The sequence below is a fragment of the Rhineura floridana genome, chromosome 6 (assembly GCF_030035675.1).
Source record: "Rhineura floridana isolate rRhiFlo1 chromosome 6, rRhiFlo1.hap2, whole genome shotgun sequence".
Taxonomy (NCBI): Eukaryota; Metazoa; Chordata; class Lepidosauria; order Squamata; family Rhineuridae; genus Rhineura; species Rhineura floridana.
Window position 1 is genome coordinate 113,019,793 of NC_084485.1, and position 24,827 is coordinate 113,044,619.

Genomic DNA, 24,827 nt, shown 5'->3' on the forward strand with positions numbered 1-24,827 from the left:
GTAAGAGTCTGATGGGAATTACCTCTATCCCAAATATTTTCTTGCCATCCATTCTGAATAGGTTGCTGAAATACTGCTGTAAAATCATATCTCTGTTCTTTTTTTCAAAATACACTGGGTCATCTCTTAAAAGTTTTTCCATTGTCACATGGCTGCAGTTAATTCCATAGATTTTCTCTATATTGGGCTCCATCACATCATTCCAGTCCAGAAGATAATCCATGCCATTGATAACTTTATCTCTAGAATCTTCATTAATTTCTTCAGAGATAACATTGAGTTCCAAACAATAGATTTTATTTCTAAAGTCCATAGACTCCAAATCTTGTTCCTGTTCCACGTTTGTTCCAATCTCCGGGATCTCCTCTCTCACAGGGACCCCTATTCCAGTCTCCAGGGTCTCCTCTCTCACAGGGACCCCTGTTCCAATCTCCGGGGTCTCCTCTCTCACAGGGACCCCTTCCAGGGTCACCTCTCTCACAGGGACCCTTATATCTTTAATCTCCTGCTTCATTTTACTCAATTCAATTTTCGTTATCTCAATCTCATCCATTATTTTCTGAAACATAGTTATTTCCAGATTCTCAGCCACTTTCTTAATTGCCATTTTAAAAGAAAAATATAGGAAAACCACTTCTTATTTCAGCAACAATTGGGTTAATACTCCAGACTTGGTGACATCACAGTATAAACAGAGCAGACAGCCTTATCTCTCCAATAGTTAAGTAAACAAAATGCAGTTCCCAGGATCGAAACAATTAATGGCAATCGTCAAGAAACAGATTCGTCAAAATAAAATAGACCAAAAAGAGAGTAGTCTCAAAACAGTATAATATTTTTCAAAATAAAAATCTGGAATAGAAATCCCTCTTCTGTGTGTATCTTTAGAATGCAAATCCAGGACAGCTTTTTGCAACAAAAACAGAGATAAGCTATTAATTAGTGCGTAGCAGAGAGAAGTTACGGCTCCCCAGTGAGATGTCAAAAACCGATCAATCTGGCAAATCTCTTTTAAACAGCAACAATTTAAGTCAAATAAAAGAAAAATATAGAAAGAAGGGTGCTTGCCTGTTAATGCGTTCTCTCTTAGAAGATAAGATGAACGTTCGCTTTAACAGATAGAGCTTGCTGTTGAAAATCCGTCCCACCTTCGTCGGCTGGACCTCGTCCCATAAATTAATGAGATCTGGTCGTCCCAACAAAAATAGGCTTTGAGGTTAATCTCTTCGTTTCTCCCTACCCGGGAGAAGTTTAATCAGTCAAAAAAAAAGAAAAAACTGACTGATATATCTGAATAAGCTTCTTTTGAGGCAGGAGCCCGTCTCAAAAGCAGGCACAAGCGAAGTCACCCTTCCCGGAAGTCAATTTCCTGCTCGGTTTTTGAGCATTTTAGCTCCTTCCTGGAATGGGCAGTTAGGAGGTGGGCAGGTTTGCAGTCAGTCGTGTACTATTTAGATGACTTTCTGTTTGTGGGCTCCACAGACTCTGGTGAATGTCAATTTTGTATGGACCACTTTGCTGGCTTGTCAGAGAAGCTTGGTGTTCCCCTGGCAGCGGAGAAAACGGAGGGCCCTTCCACTATCCTCACCTTCCTGGGAATTGAAATTGACTCAGCAGCACAGTGCTGTAGGTTCCCCTTGACCAAGCTGGTGGCGCTTCAGGCCAAAATCTTGGACATAGTCATCTCTAGTAAGGTCACCCTATATATACAATGAAGGAATTGGCTGGTCATACGAACATTGCTTGAAGGGTTATTGCACCTGGATGCACCTTTTGGAGGTGGGTGTATGATGCCATATCTGGTTTGTCCCGGCCTCAGCATCGCATGAAGGTTTCTGCCACCCTTAGGGCTGATTTAACAGTGTGATCTATCTTCCTGCCAGAGTTTAATGGGTCTCCTTTTGGAGAGAGGACCACCTCTTGGAGGCGAAACTCCAGGTTCAATCTGATGCTTCAGGGTCATTTGGCTTTGAGGTTATTTTCAATGACTCTTGGTGCAATGGCAGCTGGCCAGAGGCCTGCGCTCAGGAGGGATTAACCCAGGACTTCAACTTCCTCAAATTCTTTCCCGTCGTAGTAGCTGTGCACCTCTGGTTGGACAGGTTTCGCAATTCAGCAGTCCATTTCTGGTCTGACAACCTGTCCACAGTACATGCCATTAATTCCTTGTCATTAAAAAACCCCAATGTCATACGCCTTGTGCATGCTTTCGTACTGCAATGTCTCCATTTTAATATTCTCTTCCTGGCACACCATGTCCCAGGTACTGATAAAACAGTATTGCTGATGCTCTGTCATGGAACCAGATGGAGAGGTTTTGCCAGCTGGTGCCATTTGCAAGTGCTCAGCCGGATGTGGTCCCACCAGCACTCTGGGAGATTGGAGGCTTGAATCGGAGAGGGCCATAAGTCTGTCTGTTGCCCCCAGTACTATGGCCAGCTACCAGAGAACAGGTAGGGAGCTATTGATTTTCAGGGAGTCCAAGGGCTATGCCCAGGAGTGGCCTCTACCTGTGAAGCACCTCCTTGACTTTTGTGTGGAGGGCAGGAGGAAAGATCTTTCAGTCAAGACTAGCTGAGGTAAGCTCTCCAGTCTCTCCTTCTTAGCCAAGGCACAGGGTTTCCAGGACTCTTCCGATGACTTTTGAATCCACCAAATGTTGGTGGGTTGGGCTTGTGAGCAACCTAGTGCCTTGGACTCTTGCTTCCCCTTTTCCCTGGACCTATTGCTTAGTCTACACTTGCAGTGGAGGGCCCTAAATTCATCTCCCTTTGAAGCACTTCTATATCACACTGCCACTCTTACTGTGTTTTGGGGGGCATTTCAAATTGGGGAGGTTGTAGCCTGGTCAAAAACGGATTCATCACTTTGTGTCTTCTTGATTTCGAACCTCAGTTGGAGGGAGGGGTGGGCCCACCACTTACGCTGGTCTAAGACTGACCAATGGCACCAGGCCATTTGGTGATTCTATCCCCCTCTCAGAGGGGTGAACTCTGCCCAGTAGCAGAGTTCCTGGCTGTGCGGGACCCATGGCCTGGGTATTTGTTTATGCACGAGGATGGCCAGCCCCTCACCAAGTACCAGTTTTGGGCTGTGGCTAAGGAGGTGCTCTTCAACCTAAGCTTGGACCCCCACAATTTTGGAACACACTCTTTTTGAATAGGTACAGCTTCCACGGCTGCCTGACTGGGCTTCTCACAAGAGACGTTGCAGGCAGTCAGGGGGGAGCGCTCTAGTGCTTACAAATCTTGTAACAGAACATTCTCTGCGGTTCAGAAAACCAACTGTTGAGTTGTTCTCTGTTTCTGAGTTCTGTTGTTTGTTTTGACAGGCTACTGGAAGGGAGCTGAGCAGGCACACATTCTCTTCTGCAGCCATAGAATGGTATTCTAGGTGGGCTGCAGGGCAGCAAAGTCACATTTTGGCACACAGCTGGGGCTTAGCCAATGGGCCTCTGTGCAATGGCTGAAGGATGCACTGGGATGGGCTCCTACCCACATTATTCCAGCCAGTTTTGGTTCGAGCTATGCCGCAGTTTCTGGTCATTCATCTTGTGGGTAATGACCTTAGTTTACTGAAGAGCAAGGCCCTTATCACAAATGATACTGCCAAACAGAGTTATGAAAAAATCATATCAGACTTTGGCTGCTTTCACACATGGGGCTAATAGCGCTAGTTTAACAGATTAAAAATCTAGTGCTTTGTTCTGGATTTCAAAAATCCCTTTCACACTGCAGTACCAATTTAGCGGCATTTCACGCAATGGTCTTTCACACAGCACTCTCACCTACCGCGGCCATTAGAAGACTGCTTCTTTTCCTGCCTTTTCTATTCAAAAGCTCTGCTTGTTCCTTCTGCGTGGGGGAGTTGAAAAAGGCCCGATTACGATCAGCTGAGAGGCGCGGTAGCACAGCAGCAGAGGCTCTGGTTGAGCACAAGCAGCAGCAGCACAGGCTGCTCTCAGGAGCAGCTGGGATTGGCTGGGAGGCGCGGTGGTGGCAGCGCAGCAGCGCGTGAAGGCTGCATGCTGGGAGGGCTGTTGGTAAGGGCGGGAATGCACCGCATGCTGGGATGGCTGTCATGTGAGCAGCGGCAGCTAGCGCAAAACTCCCGCAATCTTCCGGGTTCCCAGGCTGCTATCGGAATTTTTCTGGTATCATCTATTGCAGAAATTAGTGCTAAACTTCCACTACATTCCACCAGAATTCCGGAGCTACCCGTTATGTCATGTGAAAGCTCAAATTTTATGCGCAATTTAACAGGAAATAAATAGTCAGAATAACGGAATAAAGTGCAGTGTGAAAGCACCCTTTGAAGCTCTGGGAAAGAAACTGAAGGACTTTGGGGCCCAGATTTTTTTTTCATCCATCCCAGTACTTAGAGTACTTAGAAGAGGAGTAGAAAGGGAAAGAAAAATACTCTGTGAATGAATGGCTACGAAGGTGGTGCTGATGTGAGAGATCTGGATTCTGGGACCATGGGCTATGCTTCCTGGAAGATGGACTGCTGACAAGTGATGGGTTGCTAATGTTGTCCCTATCTTCAAAAAGGGGGAAAAGGAGGAACTGGGGAACTACAGACCAGTGGATAAATGGTGAGGGATAAGAAGGGAGGAACTAAGTATTTTCCCTGCCTGCCATTTCCCTACTTCCTCCCTGTGCGGACAAATACCCAATGGAAAAGCTGCTTGGAGTGATCTGGAGTGGGAAAACAGCATATAAAAGTGTTAAGCATCTTCTTTCTTTGCTTTCAGTCACTCCCTTTCAGTGTGGCTTCTCAGAGTTAAAAATGGACCACCATAGCATGTGTTTCTGTGTAGCGTTATGTTCAAATTTAAAATTGCTTTTTAAAAATGTGTTTTTAAATTTGTATATTTGTTTTTAATGTTTTTAATTGTTGCAAACTGCCCAGAGAGCTTTGGCTATGGGGCGGGATACAAATGAAATACATAAATAAATAAATAACCTAACTCTGGTTGCATAGGAGTAAATCCCATTGAACTCAATAAACATGCAAATGATCAGACCTGTTTTCCCCGTCCTTCCCCTCTACTCTCCCTTCCTCCTCCCCTCCCCTCTTCTTCCTCCTCCCCTGCCCACTCCAGCCCTCTCTCCCTCCCCCCCGGTCAGTTCTACCTATCCTAAGCATGATTGCATGGTAGTAAATCACATTGAATTCAATAAACATGCAAATGATCAAACCTGTCCTTCTCCTGCCCTCCCCCTCCTGCCTGCTCCCATCCCAGTCCTCCCCTCTGCGTTTCCTCTCTGCCTCCTTCTCCCCTCCCCATCCCCTGTTGTCAGTTTCACCTATCCTAAGCATGATTGCAGGGGAGTAAATCCCACTGAAATCAATAACCATGCAAATGATCAATCCATTCTCAGCAAACTTGGTCAGGATCCCATTTCTTACCTCCCAGATTATAAAGCACAGAAATTCACTAATAGGCAAAAAACCTTGCGGTTTAAGAATGTACCTATAGCCCACAGATATTTCTATCAAACTTTAAAAAGCAGGGAAATTGGGCAGCAGGAGATCTATCTTTTATTATGATTACCCATAATCTATATCCATATTTACTAATAGGCAAAAAAAACCCTTGCGGTTTAAGAAAGTACCTATAGCCAACAGATATTTCTATCAAAATTTAAAAAGCAGGGAAATTGGGCAGCTATAGTGAAGGCATGCTTAGGATTTATTCCCTTGCAATCATGCTTAAGATAGGTAAAACTGACCATGGGGAGGAGGAAGGGGAGGGGGAGGGGGAGGGGGAGGAAGAGGAAGGGGAAGGAGGGGATTGGAAAGAGATGGGGATGGGGGAGGGACAAAGGAAGGGGGAGGGAAGGGGCAAGAGGGAGGGGATAGGAGGAAGGAGAATGGAGGGTGGGTTGATCATTTGCATACTTTTTTAGTTCAATGGGATTTATTTCTGTGCAATCATGTTTGAAAATGGAAATAGACTTGCCTTCAAGTCGATCCCGACTTATGGTGACCCTATGAATAGGATTTTCATAGTAAACGGCATTCAGAGGTAGTTTTACCATTGCCTTCCTCTGAGGCTGAGAGGCAGTGACTGGCCCAAGGTCACCCTGTGAGCTTCATGGCTATGTGGGGATTCGAACCTTGGTCTCCCAGGTCATAGTCCAACACTGACCTGGGGGAAGGGCAGGGAGGGTAGGAAGGGGAGGAGATTGGGTGGGTTGGCACTGGGTAGAGGGGAAGCCCCTTTCTTTTCCAAAAGGAAAATATTGTGAACAGTATCATTGCTTTTCAGCATTTCCACCACCTTTTTATTCTACAGCAGGCACATGTAGCCTCCCACCCAAATTTAACCCAAAGCTGTCTCTGGCCACATCCACACTAGGCCATTATTTCACTTTCAACAGTCATGGCTTATCCCAAAGAATCCTGGGAAGGGTAGTTAGTGAAGGGTGCTGAGAGTTGCTAGGAGACGCCCTGTTCCCCTCACAGACCTTCAATCAGAGTGGCTGACTATTAAACCAGTCTGGCCACTGGAGCTCTGTCAATGGAATAGGAGACTCCTCTCAGCACCCTTCACAAACTACACTTCCCAGGATTCTCTGATGGAAGCCATGACTGTCTCAAGTGAAATCAAAGTCTGGTGTGGGCGTGGCCCGAATAGCCAAGCAAAGCAGCTGTGAGTCTGGCTTTTAGAACACTGACAGTTGGTTCTTACTGAGCATACCCGACATTATCATAGGGTTCCAGCCATAATTTCTTAAATTAATTAAAAATCACCCAGACATTTTTTTTTAACTTTTAAACTGCAGAAGATGAAGGTCAGAGTATGGGGCAAGGTCAGTAATGGGATTACAGGTACTCTGTAAACATGGCTGATTTTTAATGAATTTCAACAGATTATGAGAACTCTGACAGAAAAAAAGTCCAAAGGGCTCTGGTTTTTTTCCCTCTCTTTTTAGAATTTGAACTCTCTATTCTCTCTGACTGTTTTGTGTATCGCCATGAAAATTTACAGGGTTGTTAAGCAAGTGTTTCTGAGTTCAGGACTATAAGTTTTGTAAGGTTTTGTTTTGAAATGAGCTTATGGGAAGCATCAGAATGGCATCGGGGGTATTTTCAATTTAATATTGCAGAATGTGAAAAATCCATGCTGGCTATAGCATACGGCCACTCTCGTGTATTATTAGTGGGGCAGGGGTTTACTGGAAATGGGGGGTGACAGTATTTAAGTGGGAATCCGGAGGCAGCTCAGGGCTGTTAGCCTACTCTGAAACCCAGAGACGTGTGAAGTCCAGTTGGGGAAAGGAGAGGTGGCCCAAGGATCCTTGCTGTCTTTAAGTGTTTGTATTTTTACTTTGCTTGGTGAAGAGTGTGGAGAGTGTGTTTGCTTCTGTTTCCTGTTATCAATAAAATTCTTCTTTTGAACAATCTGCCTTGCTCCAGATTCCTGCGTTTGCTGAGTTTTAAAGGAGGAGAATATTTGCGCTTGGAGTGGATGCAGGAGAACCCTCAGTATTACAGTCCCTATAGTCACCACTACTGGAAACAAATACATATGTAATGGGACTGCACTTGCTGGCATAAGAACCAATAGACTAGTTTCTGTTGGTATCCTTGTGCTTGGAAGATCCCCCCCCCCGAATATTGCAACAGGCCACAGGTTCGGTATTTGCTTTTGAGCCTATGTCCACTCCTCAGAGGTATTCAAAATGCTGGAAGAGAAGAGATGATCAGAGAAGTGTACAGCAATGGATTGTTTTACTTCTTTTCTCTGTGTATGAAGAAAACAGAGTCTCTCTGCGGACTGCGCATCCTGCTGTGGTCTGTGCCTCCTCCATCGTCGCCGCTGTGGCCGTGTCCCTTGGAACTGCGACTGTTGCTGCAGTTGTGTCCTATGCTCCTTCTCATGGCTTGTGCCTTTTGCCGCCGCTGTGGCCGGTGTCCTTACCCGCGGCTTGTGTTGTTCTGCTGCCCCGCCGCTGCCGCTGCGACCTGTGCTTCCCACTGCGGTTGGTGCATTTCCATCGCCGCTGTTGCGGCCAGCGCTCTCCGCAGCGGCCTGTGCCGCTCCGCCGCCGCCGCCGCCGCTTGGTTGTTTCCGAGGACGGCGTTTCTTGGCGGTGTGGGGCGCCTTTGTCAGGCGAGGGAGTGGCTGGCAGTGGGTGTGGTGCGACAGGTGTATTCACGTTGCCCTGTGGTGGTGGTGCTTTGGCCATAGTGGTGAGAGGAGAGAGGCTGTGGCACTAGCGGTTTGACTCGATGTGTTCTTCATTGGCCACAATAGCGAAACAAGACTTAAGAGAGCTATTGCTAGTCGGGCGGTATATAAGTTTTAAAAATAAATAAATAAATAAAGATCGGGGAGGAGAACAAGGCGTTTTGGCCACTTTGGCCGCGACAGGAAACAAGAAGAAGAGGTCCAGCGACTACAGGCAAATCGATCCAATTTTATTTTGGGCCAAAAGAGGCACAGGCAATTTTTAAAATTTTTATTGGGGGTGGGGGGCCTGCCTGAACGGCAGACGGGGAGGAGGACATGTGCAGGCCGGAGGGGAGTGCGGTGAGAGGGGTGGGGAGCCATGACATTATAAGGCTAGGCGGCAGATCCTGGAGCGGTGTAGGTGGCAGGCCACGCCAGTTTAGGGGAACAAGGGATAGATGCATTATACCCATCCCCTGTTCCGGGCCTGTCCACAACCAGAAGATAACTGGGGGATGTCAGACTCCATCCAACCTTCGACTGCTGTTGTGTAACGCCAGGTCTGTAGTTCAGAAAACATCGCTCATCCATGATCTTATCCTGGATGAGAATGCAGACCTGGTGTGTATTACGGAGACCTGGCTGGATGAGGCCTCAGCTCCTATACTTGAGGCCATGTGCCCAGCAGGTTTCCAATACGCACAGCAGCCGAGGATTGGTAGGTGGGGAGGGGGAGTGGCAGTTATCTATCGGAAGTCCTTGGTTTTCGCCAGACCTCCTCTTCACGAGACCAAGTTTGTTGATTGTATGTACTGGAGGTTGGGACCAAAGGGCAGTTTAGGGATTCTGCTTGTGTACCGCCCACCCCGCTGCACGGCAGACTCCCTGACCGAGGTGCTCGAGGTGGTCTCGGGTGTACGGCTGCTCTCCCCCAACTTATTAGTTTTGGGGGACTTCAACATGAACGCTGAGACCACTGTAACTGGAGCCCCTCAGGATTTCATTGAAACCATGACTTCTTGGGAACTGCACCTAAGTAATATAGGCCCCACCCATGTAGCCGGTCATACTATTGACCTTGTGTTTGTCTCGGGAGAGGAGGGAAGTGTTCTGAAAATGGGGGCTGTTTCTTCCAACCCCGTGTCATGGTCAGATCACTATCTGGTGAATATGGATCTCTCAATACCGCATACCCTCCGCAGGGGACAAGGACCTGTTAGGATGGTCCGCCCCAGACGCCTGATGGAGCCTAAGGGATTCCTGAATGCGCTGGGTGATCTGGAGCTGACTGAAGGATGCTCGGTCGAGACTCTGGTGATGGAGTGGAATAGGGAGATCACTGGGGCGATACACCGGGTGGCTCCGAAACGTCCTCTCCCCCTGAATAGAACTCAGACTGCACCCTGGTATACACCACGGTTGCGGGGTTTGAGACAGGAGGTGAGACGACTAGAACGCCGGTGGCGGAAATCTTGCGCTGAAGACGATCGGACACTGGTTAGAGCGGCAATAGCGGCCTACCAGGTGGCAACAAAGGCAGCAAAGAGGCAATTCTTTGCTGCCTCTATTGCGTCTGCAGAGTGTTGTCCCAGGAGGTTGTTCCAAGTGGTCCAAAGCCTGGTCGGTCCAGTTGCTCAGGAACCTATGGAGCATTCTAAAGCCTCCTGTGACACTTTTGCCAAACACTTTGCCGATAAAATCGAGTGCCTGAAGAGTAGGATTCTATACGCCATGGTTACAGGTAGTGGACCAGAGTCGGCCAGTTGCATTCTGGTCTGCTGGGATTGGTTTCAGGAAGTGGACAAGGTGTTCTCTACTGTGAAGCCAACCACTTGCTTGCTTGATCCTTGCCCTTCGTGGCTCATTATGAGCTGCAAAGTGAGACTGGGCAAAGGGATCAAGGCAGTGGTAAATGCGTCCTTGGAAGAGGGTGCAATGCCATCAGCCCTCAAGGAGGCAGTGATAAAGCCCATCTTGAAAAAGTCCTCCTTGGATCCCCAAGAGTTGAATAACTTCCGCCCAGTCTCTAATTTACCATTCCTGGGCAAGGTGATTGAGCGGGTGGTGGCTAAACAGCTACAGACTCACTTGGATGAAGCAGATTACTTAGATCCTTTCCAATTGGGCTTCAGGACTGGACACGGAACTGAAACAGCCTTGGTCGCTCTGGTGGATGATATGAGGAGGGCGTTGGATAGGGGAGAATACACATTCTTCGTCCTCCTGGATCTCTCAGCGGCTTTAGATACCGTTGACCACGGTATCCTTTTAAACCACCTGGAGGGATTGGGAATAGGGGGCACTGTTTTACGGTGGTTCCATTCCTATCTCTCCGGTAGGCAACAACGGGTAGCATTGGGGGATGAGGTTTCAGACCCTTGGCCTCTCAACTGCGGAGTGCCACAGGGTTCTATCCTCTCCCCCATGCTATCTAACAATTATATGAAACCGCTGGGAGCCATCATCAGAAGTTTTGGGCTGCAGTGTCACCAATACACAGATGACACTCAGCTCTATCTCTCATTTAAGTCCTCACCAGAGTTGGCTGTGAATGCCTTATCCAAATGCCTAGAGTCCGTAAGTGGATGGATGGGAGAGAACAGACTGAAGCTAAATCCCGACAAGACCGAGGTGTTACTCGTGGGGGATAAGAGAAGGTTGGGAGATTTAAACTTGGTGCTCAATGGGGTGAAATTACCCCTGAAGGACCAGGTTTGCAGCCTAGGGGTCATTCTTGACTCCCAGCTGTCCATGGAGGCTCAGGTCTTGGCAGTGAGCCGGGCAGCTTGGTATCAACTACATCTGATACAGAGGCTGCGACCCTACCTTCCTGTACATCTGCTCCCACGAGTGATACATGCCCTGGTCTCCTCTCGTTTAGACTACTGTAATGAGCTCTACGTGGGGTTACCCCTGAAAACGGTCTGGAAATTGCAGCTGGTACAGAATGTGGCAGCACGCTTGATAAAGCAGAGCCGTCGACGGGATCATATCACACCAGTGTTGGTAGATCTACACTGGTTACCAGTTGTTTACTGGGCCCAATTCAAGGTGTTGGTATTGACCTTTAAAACCCTATACGGTTTCGGCCCAGTTTATCTGAAGGAACGCCTCCAGTATCACCAATTATGCCGCCAAACAAGATCAGCCTCACAAGACCTTCTCTCGGTCCCACCGGTGAAAACAGCTAGGCTGGTGCGGACCAGAAAGAGGGCATTTTCGATTGTGGCCCCCACCCTCTGGAACTCGCTTCCTTTTGACCTTCGACATGCCTCCTCCCTGATGGGTTTTCGCCGAGCCTTAAAGACCTGGCTATTCAGGCAGGCCTATGGGATTTCTGGGGTAGACTAGTTTTATGGTGTATTAATTGAAAGATGGTTTTAGATAAATTGATGTTGCTGTTGTGATTTGTTGATTGTATATTGTTTTATTGTATTTGAACTGCTGTACGTCGCCCAGAGTGTCCGTTGACTCGGACAGATGGGCGACTAACAAATAAAATTTTATTATTATTATTATTATCTCTATCTGCACCACTTTCTCAGGCAACAGCTTTAGTTTCTACAGCAGTGTGCTCTTTTCCCAAAACCAAGCCATTTGACACAATCTGATCTGATCACAATGAAATAATTATATATGCAGGAAAGCTTTTCTCTACATACACAGGACAATTTTTAATCCAGTTTAAGAAACAAAAATTGAGTGAGTTTCTGACTGTGCCATTTGACATTGATTTGGGGCTTTTGGAGATTTCATCATTTGTGGTTGGCTACATGAGGACTTTTGGCTGTTCTAGGCCATTGGAAAATTCATTGAGGAAGACCTTGTCAGAAACTCCCCAGCTTTTTGGTTGTCCCCTCCCCAATTTTGTTAGTAAAATATTATTTATAAAGCACAACACTCCAAGGTAATATTACATTAATATTTTAGTTAGTTCAGTACCAGCATTCCTGACTGTGACATCATCAACCATGTTGTAAAGTTCATTTTGAAATAATTATATGGCAGATTTTGAACACTGGCAGCACAGCTCTGTAAACTGAAATCAGGTAGGCAAGGTGGTACCCTCCAAATGCTATTGGGCTACAGCTGCCATCATTGCTGACCACTGGCCACAGGCTGGGGCTAATAGGAAGGAGTCTAATAACATCAGGAGGGACCACATTGGCTATCCCTGGTCTAAATAAACTTGCAAGTAGCATACTTTTAAAATTCCTTATCAAGTTGTGCTGTAAATCAATAATATCTGCATTCCTATGCTAATACTCATGGCATTAATAGATCAATTCAGTGAAGAAAAACAATGCCAACTAGGTGTTCAGTTTGAAACTTCAATGTTCATGTTTGTAAATTCAGCTGTCATTAAAGTTGTTATAAATAATTGGCATTTTGATTATTTCAAATGTTTACTTTCCCTTGACACATATGAAGTTCAATTGAACACTCATACTTTTCTCTTTTTAAAGTGCTTGTTTTTATAGATTAGCAAAATGCTTTTATTTCTTTTTCTGTTAAAAATGCATTAGCCAGATTTTATGAAGAAACCACAATTCAACCTGTACTGTATTAGTAAAATTGGTGCCTTTTCATTCTCTTTTAAATCTCCATTCTGGGTCAGTAGTAAATAGTCATGTAAAAGTAAGACTTGATTCACATGAAAGATTTGGGCTGCCTATGAGCCAAACCACATGATTATATGGATCATATACTGGCCAACCATACAATCATAATGTTATTTTGTAAGCCCCAGTCAGGAATTGGCTGTCAAGGTTCCAAGGAGACATCACACTGGGAAATTTGGTCTGCACCTAAATGCCTTATGACTCAGTGGTGCTGAATTGGCATCTCCAGTGCAAAAATCTCCAACCACCAGGACAGCAATTGCTGTAGTTTCGGTGACTGAAGACAGTTATGCAAATTGCCTTTTTAATTTCTTTTACCAAGGGGCTATAGAGTGCCATTCTCGTTACTTTGTTCCAAAACAGTCACCTTTTCAGCTATTCCTACATGGGTGAATTTGTTTTAGACAACATTTGCAATTAGAGAGCATGTGGAACCTTCATCACATGCCCGCAAAGTTAATGAACCAATGTTGTTATTTTGTACTGCAGAGTGCATTTGAGACAAGCTCCATCATTAACTTTATGCGTAGTTCATAGTCCATTTGCTGGGTTGCTTTACCCTTCAAGTTGGTTTCTTTAATATTTTACCACCAGGATACACGACATTGCATTAATTTGTACTAAACACAGTTTGCACTTTGTTCTGCTATGATTTTCAGGAATAACTGCAACAACTGCATCCACACTTCCTTCTACCAGTTGAAAAATAAGTTCCCCAGTAGCCTGAGCACTTCTTATATATATCCTGAAGCCCCAGCTGTGATTTCAGAGTTCTTATGTTTCTTTTCTTTTCCTTTCTGTGGGCTGGAATCAAAGTAAATAAGGCAGCATAAGTTGGCATTAGCTTAACTGGTAACAGATTTATGGTTTTACATGATAGATAAGGTTAGATCAGACCACACAGCCCCATTAAGTATAATTGCACAGTAAGTCTTAACTGCACATTCACACTAATGAAACTCCATCCACCTTCACTGGCTTTTACTATTCCAACATTTATACCTTTAAGTCCTCTAAGATCTGCTTGATTATATTGTTTCACTGCTCCCTTAATGATTATATGAAACTCTCTGCCAAAATTTAGAGCGCTGCAAAGTACTTACCTTGGTAACAAGTCCATTAAAAAAAGATCTGATTGCACTAAAGCCATCATATATCTGTTGGACAGCTGATATATAAATGAGCCCATACAAAATAATAAGTAAGTTCTAGGGACATATATTCTGCATGATACAATATGGCCCAATTTTTTAATAAAGTGTAGTCTAGAAATAGTTCAATTTTGTAAAGCATGAATGCACTAGCAAGGAAGCCAGGCACACCCTTTTTAGATTTCAAATGCTATAAAATTAAATGCCCTATTTGGATTTAATGGCTTGCTCCATATCTGTCTTTAATAACAAAATATTTAATTACTCACAGTGGCAAGAGAATGACAGGAGAATCCACTTTATTAGGATATTTGAGCCTTCTGATCCCCTTTATTCAAATTCGAAACACATTGCTTTATTACTGGGCTTTCCTGACGCCGAGTCATAATTGCAGTAGTAGTCTTGTTATTCTGGTGTTCTTGACATCATCTTGTAAACTTGGTGCCAACTTTGTTCAGTCAAATGATGGAAGTACTGTGCAACAAAAAATGGGAAGCCACCAGTGATAAAATTATCCACTCTTCATCTTAACAGCCAGAAGCTGCCCAGCATTAGGAGGGTGAAATCATATTCACATTCCCCATTTTCAAAAGTGCACAAAGCATGTCATGCTAATAGAACAGCTATAGGAATTTTGTTTGAGTATTAAATTTGAACACTGAGATTTGATCTTCAGGTATTCTACTAATGTCAGGCTCAAGTATTTACCCAGGTTCAGTGGAACTCCACCTGCTCTACAAATTCAAGTTCCAGGCAATTTTGATCTATCACTACATTATAATTGTGTTCTACAAGTTAAGGTGCAAACTATAATGGATCCAAGATATAAAGTAATGAGATCTTACATGATCAAGATATGTTTCTGCTAGCAGAAGGCAGCATCTCACCCTCTCCATAAAAGAAGCAACCCCTTTTGGTTCAAGAAAAAAAATATATAAAAATTTTTTTATTATGTTTTATTCTTTGTAGGCAAAATTTGGGAATGACATTTAATATTGAATGTTGATTGGTCTTTTTTACCATATTGATACCTGTATGTTCATCAGTACCTTCCTTATGTTATTGTTTCCAGATGTTTTGTTCTAACTATCATAGGTGGTACTTCCTGTGGCTTCCTACCTACTCTATAGAAAAGTCTTAATTTCAGTAAAGTTAGGTATATTTCCTTATAGGTTCTGTTTTGTCTCTTTCTCTGCTCGCATAATGAATAAGATGAGTTTCATCCTATATTCAGTACAGGCTGGTCCATTAGGCCAAACCTTTCCTCCAACCCCAGTCTGCCCTCACAGAGCTCTTACCTGTCTGCCTTGTTACGACCCATCAAGAGGATAGCACTGCCCATCAGTTTCTTCCTCCTGAATCTCATTGTTGACCTTGTCGAACTCAGCAGAGTGGAGGATGGGGACAAAACTAGAATTAATTTGTTCTTCCTGTCATTGGCTCTGGCTCCACCTACCATTTGTCTCTCTGCATTCTACCCTACCAGTTGCAATGGGCACCAGCCACCACTGCCTAGAGTGAGTATCTATTGGGCTTACACAGTTCAAGGCCTACTATTTTACATTCAGCAGAGTCAAGTGATAAAACCTTTCCAGGATTGCCATTTTAGCTTGAAGGTGAGGGACCACTTGCTTGAATGTTCCCGCATCAAAAGAAAGAAAATGTCTGCACAAACAAAATGGGCAAGTCAAGGACTAGAGTTCAGCCGAGTTTTGTCCCCAACTTTGATTTTAAAAAATTGGCAGAGAGGGCTTTCCCACCATGTGAGCATATATTCAGATGTGAAATCTCTCACCGCTTGCATCCCAAAGATATACTGTATGTTCCAGATGTAAAATGTAAATGTACTGCCTTCAAGTCTATTCCGACTTATGGTGACCCTATGAATAGGTTTTTCATGAGGCTGAGAGGCAGTGACTGGCCCAAGGTCACCCAGTGAGCTTCATGACTATGTGGGGATTCAAACCCTGGTCTCCCAGGTCGTAGTCCAACACCTTACTACACCACACTGGCTAGGGGTGCCAGGTCCATGGCCTGAGACTGATCCTGTATCTTTAGGAGAAAAGAAAGTCAGCCAAGTGTAGGTGTTCTTGCAACACAGTAATGGGAAAAACCACAAGGTAGAATTCTCCCTCCCCCCTGCACAACTTTTAAAGATACAGAAGTCCTCTTGGTTGCCAGGCCCAGCTTCCAAGAGGTCTTCTGTATCTTTAAAAGTTGTGCAGGGGGGAGGGAGAATTCCACCTTGTGGTTTTTCTCATTACAGGGTTGCAAGAACACCTGCACTTGGCTGACTTTCTCTACTCCTAAAGATATAGGATCAGTCTCAGGCCATGAACCTGGCAACCCTAACACTGGCTCATGTTCCAGATAGAGGTGGGCAAATCTGTCAGTTTTGGTTTCTTTCAGTTTCTAATTTTTCCAATCTTAAGTTCAGTTCTCCACAGTTCCACATCTTTTTTAAGAAAGGTCCTCATGCACATTCTTCAGCATTTTAGTGTGAATTTCTTCTAATACACACATTTAGTTATTCATTTTTGCCTAATATACACATTTTTAGAAAGCATTTTCCCAACATATAAAGCATTTTGGTATGTTATTTTCACTAATATTTGCTTTTGTATGCACACTGTACCCTAGTAGATACATTTTTGTGCACATTACTGGGCTGGAAAACTGCACTGCAAAATTCAGAGAAATGCATGTGTCAAAGGACGGTTGTGTTTCAATTTGCATGTTGTTTTGAAATGTGGATTTGCTAGGTTTGCCTTAAATGCAACCTGAATCGAAATCCCCCTGTATCCCTAGTGCCAGGCAAAGCTTCGCTGCTTAACAACACAATCCTATGCGTGTTGACTGAGGACGTATGGTTTACTGAGTTCAATGGGACTTACTCCAGGCACTAAGATTTGTCTGGGAGTATGTCCCACTGAATTAACTTACATAGGATTGCACTGTAAGTCTGTTAAAAGACAAACTGTCAATGAGTTGCTCTGTGATCAGCCCAGCTTGCTTTCAACACCCTGCTGAAGCTGTCATATCTGACAAACACTCCTATTCATGGAGAATATATATATATATAATTTCTCATGACTACTGGTTTATTTTCCCTTAAAATAGATTATATTTATCATAACTCTTTGAAATGGATGGCTAAATTTAAATTTTAAAGTACATTTTTTTACCCACCTGTAATAGATGACTACTTGGCACTCTTAATACTCTTTCCTACTTACATCCCTTTTCAAATTCATGCTATATTAGCATCCTACACATGCCAAAGAACATTTCTCTCCCCACCCTCTCTTTTCTTAATTAAAGTTATTCTGAAAAGCAAATGCTCTGAGTAATAAACTTGGCAACAAGGATTCATACAGTGCTGATATAGTGGGAGGGGGATTATTTTTATATTTATATATTAAAAAGCTTAATGGATAAAATACAGTCTCCACAGAACTTCAGTCTTATGCAAAACTCTGGAAACCAGATGAGGTCATGATTTTGCAGCTGGCTAAGTTATTCATCTGGAAGTTGAGACCAGCTGCAGTTGGTAAGTCCCCCCCCTCCCAAGTTGTTGGAAAGCATCAAAGGAATCTTGATAGTGGAAAAAAGTGTTTTTAAAAAAAACAAATACATGGAATTTTCTATATCACAATTTACTTCTTTTTCCTCTATAGATGTGTATGTGTTCTTTTATGAGTACAGATACACTGTACTAAGACAAAGATGCATCTGTCATTTAAAGTCAGAGAAAGGCATAAGGTAAGTTTCCAACAAAATTATTAACTTGGCCCTAGTTATATATAGGCACAGGCATAAAGTACAAAGAGAGGAATGGAAAACCAATTCATTTTAGAATTATTTAAAAATACTGACAAAATTTGCTTTTTTCTACATATTTATGGCCCAGCTCAGAAGGCAGTTTGCGTGTAAGTGAAGAGAAGAATGGCTGTTTTTTACAAGAATGATCTGGGTTTGTGTTGTGTGCTGCTTAGGGTTGCCAGGTTCTTGGCCTGAGACTGATCCTGTATCTTTAGGAGAAGAGAAAGTCAGCCAAGTGCAGGTGTTCTTGCAACCCTGTAATGAGAAAAACCACATGGTGGAATTCTCCCTTCCCCCTGCACAACTTTTAAAGTTCCAAGAGGTCTTCTGTATCTTCAAACATTGTGCAGGGGGGAGGGAGAATTCCACCTTGTGGTTTTTCTCATTACAGGGTTGCAAGAACACCTGCACTTGGCTGACTTTCCTCCTAAAGATACAGGATCAGTCTCAGGCCAAGAACCTGGCAACCCTAGACTGCTGCTAGTTCCTTTTACCAAGCACAAGACACTTGAAATACAAACTTCTGAAGCTGCTTTATACGGGTCTTACCATTGGTCTACCCAGCCAAGTGCTAACAATGCTGACTAGGCTGGCTCTCCCAGGTCTTCCCTGGGCCTCTTTCTCAACACCAGGGATTTAAACTGGGGCCTTGTTCATGCAATGCACAAGTTCTGTCACTGGTTTTTGTGCCCACTCCTCTTTTTCTAATAATGTTTAGCACTCTTTGGAGTATTGAAAGCACAGTATCTGAGGCCTGGTTTATAGGAGTGACAGAATTAGGTGATAACGTTTTCCAGGGAGACCTTTTGGCTCAAATTAGGAGGGGTTTGAGATAAAAGACGGGGAATAGCAAATTGCTTTGTGCCAGACAGCCTCCATTTTTCACCATTGCTGCCAGTTTCATGGTAGCCTGGAGGCCAACACTTTGTCCAGAATGTCACCCCATCAGTGACACTACATCACCATGCAGTGACATTCACGGAGGAAAAGAAAAATAAACAGCGCCGGCCAGCCAGCAAATGCTGGCATGACCAATACTACACTTACCCATAAAACTGTTTTTAAGCCATTAAGCCTTTTATTGTATAAATAAAAAAAACCCACTCAGTATCTATTCTTCATTATCAGGCATGAATGCTATTGTTTTTGTAGCCAAAGCAGCATCAATCTGGAATACTTTTATCTTCACAACAAACGTAAGTACTCTAAGAAATGTGGTGACTGGTCATACAGGCCCCATCTGCATTATACATTTAAAGCAGTATTCACTAATAGGCAAAAAACCTTGAGGTTTAAGAATGTACCTATAGCCAACAGATATTTCTATCAAACTTTAAAAAGCAGGGAAATTGGGCAGCTATAGTGAATGCACCAGGGGAGCAGGAGACCTGACCGTCTCTCTGAGATATTGTACTGCCCTACAAATTTGTCAAAATGCAAACACCATTTGGGTTGGTCTTTCACAGTCCAATCCACTTCCTGTGTAGCTTGGAAGAATTTGGTGCCCAACATTATCATTCAGTTCAATGCAAAATTTCTTAAATTAATTAAAAATCAGCCAGACATTTTTTTTACTTTTAAACTGCAGAAGATTAAGGTCAGAGTATGGGGCAAGGTCAGTAACAGGATTACAGGTACTCTGTGAACATGGCTGATTTTTAATGAATTTCAACAGATTATGAGCTCAGAGAAAAAAGTCCAAAAGGGGTCTCTCTCTCTCTCTCACTCACTCACTCACTCTCTCTCTCACTCTCTCACTCTCTCACTCTCTCTCAATGTGAAAAATCCACACTGGCTATAGTATACAGCCACTCTTGTGGCTGTATAATTATACCACTTTAGGAAGTCATGGCTTGCTCCACAGAATCCTGGGAGCTGTAGTTTGTTAAGAGTGCTGAGAGTTGTTAGAGGACCTTTATCCCCCTCACAGAGCTACAATTCCCAAAGTTCTCAGAGAAGACGGATTGATTCTTAAACCACTCTGGGAACTATAGCTCTTTGAGGGGAATAGGGCTCTCTTAATAATTCTCAACGCCCTTAACAAACCCAGGGTGCTTTGGGGGAAGCCATGCTTTTAAAGTGGTATAGTACTGCTTTATAGTGTAGATGGGGCACAGTAGTGTAGTGGTAAATTCAGAAGTGCAGGGTCCCTTCATGCTAGTCACATCCACAGACACCCTTTTTTCCTCCTGGATCAAGAATGAGATCCTTGCTAATTCCTTCTCCCACAACAGGCATCTCTGGAGCCAATCAGTATGAAAGGGAGAAGTGTTAGCTACTGAAAAGAGCCTTCTCAGTGGCTGACTCACCTCCTTTCACTCTGATGAGCTCTAATCAGCAAGAAAGGACAAGGAAGCATGTCAGAAGACTCTTCTCAGTAACTAACACACTCCCTTTTCATTCTGATTTGTTGGTAGAATGCTGGAGACATAGGGACCCTGCTGGGACCTTGTTCCCAAAAAGGTAGGGGGACTAAGATCCCCCAAGACCCTGGATGACTACACCCCTAATGGGGCCTTAGTACAATTTCAATCAAGGTGTCCCTGTCTTAGTCTAACACTCTAGCCACTGCATCACACTGTGATCTCAAGTTACCTCTACAGTTGGGGAACATGCAGATGTGAATCAGTGTTCAGTAAAATCCTGTGTCTGGTTCCACTGCATCTACATAAGCCAACACTTCCTTTCCATTAATTAAATAACCATTAGGCTTAGATCAGTTCAGCCCCAATATATCATTCAATTTACCAGCATTGGCCCTGGACACATTAAGCTAACACTTGATTCACCCAACAGCTTAGCAAATTTCTGCTTACCTAAAGAGATTCACTGAGTCACATTCCACACCTGGTTCAGCATCAGTGTTGTGAGCGACTTGACTATTTGAAGTTTGAGATTAGGGAGGATACTTATTTATTAGCATGACTTTCCATAATGGATGCAGCAAAGATTCAAAACATTGGGATAAAGCCAAATGTACGGCAGGTCATCAAAATAAGACTTTTTTTAAATAAAAAAATGTGCAAGGTACAAGCCACTATAGGAAAATGCGCTTGTTTCCTGTTGCTGATAATTCATAAGCCACTGGAATGTGTCAAAAGATGTTTGGTCAATGTGATTGTAAAACTATTTGCTTACTTCCCTCCTCCCTCATTAGTTTGGTGAGATTTTTTAAAAAAAACTTTGATAGCCTCCCTTTCCCTTTACAAGCTGCTGGGAAATGGTATTGGCAATGAGTGGAAAAATTCTAACTATGACATTGTATCCTTATTAGCAAGTAGCACATACCCAGGGCTGGTGCCAGGCATGACTGGGCCCTTGAGCACCTGACTGCCCTGGGTGCATGGCTCCTGCCTGTTCCCATCAACCAAGATGGTCGCAGAGGCTTCTCTAAGGGGTTGATGCCTTCACCACCATCTTGGTTGATGATACACATGCACAGTACGCTATGTGCATGCACATGCCTACCTTCAGTCAGACCCTTAAAGAAGCCTCCACTGCCATCTTGGTTGATGGCATCCTTGCTTGCACCCAAGACCAACCAAGTTACTGTGGAATCTGAGGCATAAAATCCAACAAGTGCCTTTGCCTCTTACCCGGCAGTAAAAAATACAATAATTAATCCAATAACTTACAGATCATATAAAACCAGATGCCTGAGAGAGCTACCTCACTTTGCCCAAAGGTAGGGCCAGCCCCATGACAGGGACAGAACATTACAGTACTGTCTGTGGTTCCACACTAGTGAGTAGAAGAACAGTAATGTCGGTTTGGAGTTTGTGGTATAATATCCTGCCCTTCTGTAATGGAAAAGGGTAGGCTCATTGGGAAAGGATAGCCATGACGTTGTTTATGTTGCAGTTAACAAAATGGCATGGGCACAGGGGAGATTTGTACTGCTGATTGCTAAATCGATGGGGAACCATGATGCTCGTACAGCCACTTGTTACACAGCAGTCAAAATCTCAATAAATGCACAAGGGGAGAAATGCCTTTTCCTAGTGATAATATAGTACTGCTTGAATGTTGGAATATGCAATATTCTTACAGCATACACACTATGTCCACTGTGAGAACAGGATGCTGGACTAAATGGGCCACTGGCCTGATCCAGCAGGCTCTTCTTATGTTCTTATATACCATAAGAAAGACAGCACCCTTCCTGCCCCCTGGCTCCCAGAAATAACAACTGTAGATTTTTTTTTCTGTGAAAAACAATAAACTGAAAAATCTGTACAAACTAGCTATAAGAATTCAGCAAGCTTGAAGTTTTTCCACTTGCATTGTCTGAACACCAAGAAAACATGGCTCTGGGCAGATTTAAAAAATCAGCATAAAATTTAAAAAGCATAATCTTTTCCAGTGTATGCATACATGAAGCTCCCCTCCCCATTCCATCCAGGATTCGTGTACAGAATACAGAGCACAAATCTAGACTGAAGCTTGAATGGTGATTCAAATGTGTGAATCCCACTAACGTCAGTCTCCCCTAAGCCGGTCCCTTACTGCCTTCCTTTTTGCTTGAAACCAGTACAAGAGTTGGCCCTGGCTGTCAGCTTCCTCCTCAGTCTCTGGTTTGACCTTCTAGAACACAGTAGGGAGGATGATGGGAAAACAACGACAATTAGTTGGTTCCACCTGTCATTGGTTCCTGTTTCATTTTTCATTAGCCTCCCTGCCTTCTGCCCCACCAGTCCCAATGGGCACCAGCCATCACTGAAAAGGAGTCTGTTACTCTTTTGGGGCAGGGATAGGAGGCTTGCTGTTAGACTCCAAGACAGTTATTATGGAAATAAAGTAAGATGTGGCAATTAATTATTACCCAATGAAGAACACAAATTATTTATGCCCAGGAATAACTGTAGACATTTTGATTCAGGCAACAATGTTTCTACCAAATACTTCTCTGGGGAAATCTGATCAGTTGTTGGCTAGGCAGCAGACAGAGTTAAACAACAAAAATGCATCTTACAACATCTCTCTCTCTCTCTCTCTCTCTCTCTCATCTGGCTCCCCAGGCTCCTCAAATGGAGGTTTGCCCTTTTAAAATGGAGGCCAGCCTTATCAAGCTGGCCAAACCCTAGATGCCATGGTCAACATAGGGCATCTTCATCACATATCATAACTCTGCCTCTGCAACCAAACTATCATAGAAAGCTACAATGTAGACGAGGCCTTTCAGTTCAATTAATAAGAGGAAGCATTTCAAATATGAGAGATAGTTTCAGCTTTCTCTGTAAACACAAATGTGAACATCTTATACAACTACTTGAGGAGACAAAGAATGGAAAATACCAAAGCACAAACAGTTAACCCTTTTATGATCAGTCCATAAAATTTACACAGACAGGCATGCTATTGTCAGCTAGACTGGTAAAGATGAGGGAAGACTTCCTTTTTCTCTTTTTGCCTGTCGCTCCAGGTATCTTTGACTGTCAATATTACCATTCTCTGACACTTCAGAAAACTCTGTAGCAATAGCATCAGCGGGAGATTCGGTTGTTTCAGGTTCATTTTTCTAAGCATGTGAATCATTAAAGTTTCTTTATATTCCAGCTTTTAAAAAGATGTGGTCATAAAAATCAATAGCACCATTGTAAAGCTGTTCTGAATGCATCCTTGTTAAGGGACAGCTGAGGCACTTCATAGTGTGAGGTGGAAGCTAGGTCATTAGTCCAGTAATCAGTTGATCTTCCTTTAGTTCCCAGATCCCTACAAGAGAACCACAAGGTCACTCATTTTTGTTTCCTACAGGAAACAGAAAAACAATAGAGTTATAGTTGTTAGCTCATAATTCCTTCTCTAGGTAATAGTATATTTTTATGTAGCACCCTCTCAGCACACATCAAGGCTAAATTAATTAATGCTGTATATGTGCTCACAGTACAAAAGACCTGTTAAACTGAGTTAACATTTGGTTATAGTTAGAAGGCTAATATATAGAACAGAATCTAATTTCAGGATTTGGGACTGATGACAATTAGGGTTGCCAGGTTCAATCCCTGAGACTGATCCTGTATCTTTAGGAGAAAAGAAAGTCAGCCAAGTGCAGGTGTTCTTGCAACCCTGTAATGGGAAGAACCACAAGGTGCAATTCTACCTCCCCCCCGCACAACTTTTAAAGATACAGATGACCTCTTGGTTGCCAGGCCCGGCCTCCAAGAGGTCTTTTGTATCTTTAAAAGTTGTGCGGGGGGGGGGAGAATTCCACCTTGTGGTTTTTCCCATTACAGGGTTGCAAGAACACCTGCAGTTGGCTGACTTTCTTTTCTCCCAAAGATACAGGATCAGTCTCAGGGATTGAACCTGGCAACCCTAATGACAATGATGATTTGTTAAATTGCCCCCTTATCCAAAAGAAGATTCGAGAGGCAAACCTCTAGCGATTAAGGTTAGATTTATTAATGTAACAATTTGGATCTGCAGCCAATCATCCTCCATCTAATGTGCGCACAGGTAGACAAAGGTCACACCAGGAGGGAGCTTCCCTCTTTCCGCCCAGGGCAAAACAATTCATTTGATCTCAATCACAACTATCATATGATGGGAGGTAAGATGGCCTTCCCCTGCTAGGGGAGCTGCGTTATGGGTTCCAAAACTGTGCTTCTCATCTCTCACTGTCCACTGTTCAGCAGAGCACAGGACAGACCCTAAGAGCACAAACCCAAGGATATGTCAAGCCAGCTGGTAGCAAGTGGTTGCATAAGTGCCTTTCACCCCTCCCCCAGATCCCAGGGTGCTTAACATTGTGCTTATGCACTGTCCACTTCCCTGATCACACAAAAATGTTAATCAGTAAAACAAATTGTTAACAACCCACTACAATATGAGAGCCAATCAAAATTCAGGACAGCATGGAGTATGTGAAAAAGTTGTCCAAATGCCAATTAAGGGCATCAAAAAAATTCTACTGAACCCCCCAAGGGGTGACTGGCAAAGCCCATACTACCACAATGTGGGAAGGTGGGATGGTGCAAAGAAGAAGAAGGTCTTTGGGGTGTGCCAGCCACATCCTGATGAGCCTACTCAGGCCACAGAACTCAGGCCTCT

At 43.8% G+C, this 24,827-nt stretch overlaps 1 long non-coding RNA gene across 1 annotated transcript; it reads right to left on the reverse strand.

The window, feature by feature from the left end:
* Positions 1 to 13,401: 13,401 nt before the first annotated feature.
* LOC133386762 (uncharacterized) lies at positions 13,402 to 17,222 on the reverse strand. The gene is made up of 3 exons (XR_009763277.1): positions 17,145 to 17,222; positions 14,225 to 14,429; positions 13,402 to 13,608 (listed from the first exon to the last, which is right to left on the reverse strand). It is a non-coding gene; the product is annotated as an uncharacterized LOC133386762 (long non-coding RNA).
* Between the last annotated feature and the right edge of the window lie 7,605 nt (positions 17,223 to 24,827).